At 41.5% G+C, this 4,744-nt stretch overlaps 1 pseudogene; it reads right to left on the minus strand.

The window, feature by feature from the left end:
• Positions 1–2,250: 2,250 nt before the first annotated feature.
• LOC120228959 lies at positions 2,251–3,530 on the minus strand (annotated as a pseudogene).
• Between the last annotated feature and the right edge of the window lie 1,214 nt (positions 3,531–4,744).

Here is a 4,744-nt window from a genome sequence, read left to right on the forward strand (position 1 = left end):
TGCCTATCTCATTTTAGAAACATTTTTTAAAAATTGGTAAAGTGCAACACAGCTCAGAAAAGTGTGAAAAAATAAATGCACATCTTAGCAATTAATTATAAAACACGTTCCAAGTAACGATGCTACAAATAGGACATTGCCAATAGTCTAGAAGCCCCTTATTTGTCCTTTCATGCTCTGACACTTTCTTCCACCAGAGATAACCTGACTTCAATGTAATTAAAGTCTTTGCTTCTCTTTATAGTTTTATCAGCTCTGTCTGTTTTTGTCTGTTTTCTTTTAACTTAATAATGTATATATTTGAAGGCTTCTTTCATTCAATATGCCATTTGAAAGTTAATGCATGTTTGTACCTGTGGTTCATTTACTTTAACTGCTGTGAGGTAGTCTGTTGTATGAATATATTATACATTTTCATATTTTTGTTGGATATTTTATTCGATTTTGTTGGATTAGTTCTTCCCCCCTTTTGAGGAGGAACTACATTCAACAATGCTGCTCTAAATATTGTATATGTATTTGTATCTGTTTATGTCATTTTATATGTATATTGGAGCAGATGTGCATAAGTTTCTCTAGGCTATAGACTAGAAATGGAATTGCTGGGTCACAGATTATGTCTATCTTCAATTTTGCTAGGTAACTCAAAACTGTTTCCTAAAATCATTACGCTAATTTAAAAAAGCTTGTTCTTAATGTTTATTATTTATTCTTGAGAGAGAGAGACAGACACAGCATGAGCAGGGGAGGGGCAGAGAGAGAGAGGGAGACACAGAATCCAAAGCAGGCTCCAGGCTCTGAGCTGTCGGCACAGAGCCTGTTGCAGGGCTCAAACCCACGAACTGTGAGATCACAACCTGAGCTGAAGTCAGATGCCTAACCCACTGAGCCGCTCAGACGCCCCTTTCCACTAATTTTTAACTCCAGTTGTTTTATTTAGGTCATTTTTAGAACTTTTTTGGTTCTGCTTTAAATCTGCCTGATAATACACTCCCTTGCTCTTTACTCCTCTGTCAGATTTCTTCTTTTATATTTTAAGTTTGCCCCTTTACTTCTTGCATATACTATTCTGATAATTCCCAAACAGAAGCTTTGCAGGTTTGATTCTGTGATTTCAGGGCTTCTCGACCTTGACACTGTTGACATTATGGGTTAAACACTAATCCATATTGTGGAAGCTGTCTTGTGCATTATAGCATGTTCAACAGTTTCCCTGGCCTCCACACACTAGATTCCAGTAGCCCACACTTTCCCCTTTCCAGTTATGACAACCAAGAGTATCCCCTGCAGGGCAAACTTGCCCTGAACTGTGAGCCACTATGCTCTCTCTTTTTTTGCTTGTGGGACCTCACTTACGGTATCCTGTTTCTTTGTGTTCGGTGATTTGTTTTTACTATCAGCTCATAGTATCTCAGAACTATGCCTGTGGCCATTCTCCAGGCCCTGGGTTGAAGGTGTTTTCTTCCAGGACTGTTTTTCATTTGCTACTGTGAGGCACCTGAGGGCAGTACCCGCTCAAGACTGCAAGAAAGTAAATACTTGGGCCACCTAGATAACGTGGATTTGGGCAGCAAAACTGCACAATGGCTGGCTGGCCATTAATTCTCAAGAGAGATGTTTTTCTCCCTCCTGTTCAGTGCAAGGCTTAAGGGAAGTAGATGGAGCGTGGATTTATTTTGAATCCACCCTTATAATACATTGTGCTTTGGGCTCCAGGTTTATAGGTTTTTGTTGGGGGTGCAGGCTCCTGTTAGACTCCTCACCTTTGACAAGCCTTCCAATGCCTTGTGAGGTTTGTGAAATTTCGTAAATGCTGACATCAGTGGGCTTTCACTGGGCTCCTGCCTTCATGACTTTAGGCTTCGAAATTCACTTTTCATTCTCTTCCAGTCGGATTGATGCATTTAAAATGAGGGTTTTGGGGATGCCTGGGTGGCTCAGTTGGTTAAACGTCTGACTTCGGCTCAGGTCATGGTCTTGCAGTTCGTGAGTTCGAGCCCCACATTGGGTTCTCTGCTGTCAGTGCAGAGCCCACTTCAGATCCTCTGTCTCCCTCTGTCTGCTCCTTATGTGTGTGTACTTTCTCTCTCAAAAATAACTAAATATTAAAAAAAAATTTTTAAAGAGGTGTTTTTGTTTGTGTGCGTGTTTGTTTTGGTTTAAGAAAAATCCCCAAATCAATACAGCTTTTATTCCATCTTTAAAATTTCACCTGGCATCTTGCTCTTCTGTAGCTGGACAATTTAGATCTTATTCATTAGCCTGCTGAACTGTTCCTTTTTCAGAAACATAGATACCCTCCCCATATTTTCTGATATCCTTGTTTTTAGCTACTGTGGCTTGCTGAATCAAGGTGGCTGAGTTTGATACAAGTTCAATGTCATTTCCCTCAAGAATTCACTCATCCTTCTGCAGTTGAGATACTGAATAAGCAACGCCTGGCCTCCTCTGAACCCTGCGGATATATTTTTCACCCACAAAATTTCGGATCTCAACTAGGGAACCATTCTCCTTTTTTTTATTTTATTTTATTTTATTTTTATTTATTTATTTATTTATTTATTTATTTATTTATTTATTTTACAAATAGTTTATTGTCAAATTAGTTTCCACATAACACCCAGTGCTCATCCCCACAAGTGACCTCCTCCATGCCCATCCCTCCTCCCCCCAACATCCATCAGTCCTCAGTTTTTGTCAGCATTCAAGAGTCTCTCATGGTTTGCCTCTCTCCCTTTCCCCCACCATTTCCCCCCTTCTTCTCCCGATTGGTCCTCTGTTAAGTTCCTCCTAATCCTCCTATACGTGCAAACATATGATATTTGTCCTTCTCTGCCTGACTTATTTCGCTCAGCATAACACCCTCAAGGTCGATCCACGTTGCTACACATGGCCAGATTTCATTGTTTCTCATTGCCATGTAGTATTCCATGGTATAGATAAACCACATCTTCTTGATCCATTCATCTGTTGATGGACACTTAGGCTCTTTCCATGTTTTAGCTATTGTGGAGAGTGCTGCTATGAACATTGGGGTACACGTGCTCCTATGCCTCAGCATTTCTGTATCCCTTGGGTAAATTCCTAGCAGTGCTATTGCTGGGTCATAGGGGAGTTCTATTGTTAGTTTCCTGAGGAACCTCCACACTGTTTTCCAGAGGGGCTGTACCAGTTTACATTCCCACCAACAGTGTAGGAGGTAGGGAACCATTCTCCTGAGCAGAGAATGACATTGATGGGAAAGTGAGCGTTCCCAGACCTCATCTTGTAACAGGTATAATGCCCTTCATCATGCTCTGTACACGACGACACAGAGTGCGAATGGTAGCTGGCTCATTTTCATTTCCCAACCATTTGTCAGCTCAGAGCCTCTTCTTTTTCTTTCCGAAGAGACTGAGTTTCACATTGATGTGATTGAAGTCCCTTCGCAGGGTTCCTCTGGGGCCCTTCACAGTAATAGCGCATCCCTTCAGAGTGATGCCGATGTTTTCTGGAATGTTGATGGTCTGATTGCTGAGAATGGCCTTCATTTTCACAGCAGATGTGGCTAAAGAGTCCAGAAAGTTTTTTAAATTATTTTGTCCAGTATTTTTAGTTGTCTTTAGTGAGAAGGTCAGTCAGTAAATTCCTCTGCTATACTTTAGAACCGGAAGCCCACCACTTTTAAAAATTAATAACAATAGTGAAGCTAGCTGAACAAATGCATGGATCTTTAACAGCAACACAAACTCAGTACAAATGGAATGAACACAGTTTGTACAGAAATGCACTCCTGAGGGCCTGTGCTAGCTGTGGGTTTTGAGAGTATCGGTGGGGTCCTTGAGGACAGGTGTTTAACAAAGGGAGCAGCGGAGTGTCCTCCGGTCAGGCACGTGTCGACACAGGCCCCGGATATACATCACCAGTGACAGTTCTCAGCGTTCTTCTCTGTCGTTTTATGAGAAGAAAGAAATGGATGGGATGACACAACAGGTGCATTATCCAGTGTGTTCTGAGATTCTAGGAGAAGTGAGTCCACTTGGTGAGTGTAACTCACTTTCATCATAAAAGCTCTGGGGAGATAAAGCCCCACTGTCAGGGCTGCGGCTCTGTGATTTGGATCCATCCTCAAGTTTACAAAAAGTGGTCAAGAGCCACTGGCGTCAAACTGCTGGGGTCAGAGTCCCACTTAAGGTCTCCCACTTAAGTTTGCTCCTTAACCTGTCTGTGTCTCCATTTTATTATTGTGCAATGAGAGTAATACTAGAAAGTACCCCACAGATTTATTGTGAGGCAAAGGATAGTGCCTGGAATATATAAACACTTGGTAGATGTTAACTTTAAAAGGGTAAAAAGTACAGAAACTTAGAGCAAAATTCATACTTATCAAAATCTGAGAATTTCTCCTAAAAGGTGATTTCATGCCCATCAGATAGCACTGCCTTTCTTTACCACTGGAGATTTCATTGTGCCCAGAGTAGTCAAGCAATAAGAAATGAGAGCAGATTCCAGTGGTCGGTTGCTGTGCCTTTGGGTCCAAGCTTAAGTTCAACACGAGGACTTCCTCCATCCAATGCATCAGCAGTGTTTTACATTCAAGATGAGAGTGTTTACAAGTCTTGTCACATCAGTAAGACGTGAGCCGCCTGAGGTCTGATGAGTTGGGTCCCTCAAAGCCTTTTAATTCTGTGGTGGGAAAGCAGTTCAGTAAATCTTTCCGACAAGTTTCCATGATGTCATCACCCAACAGCATCAACATAAACAA

Source organism: Hyaena hyaena, unplaced genomic scaffold (genome assembly GCF_003009895.1).
Source record: "Hyaena hyaena isolate Hyena2069 unplaced genomic scaffold, ASM300989v1 scaffold_28, whole genome shotgun sequence".
Taxonomy (NCBI): Eukaryota; Metazoa; Chordata; class Mammalia; order Carnivora; family Hyaenidae; genus Hyaena; species Hyaena hyaena.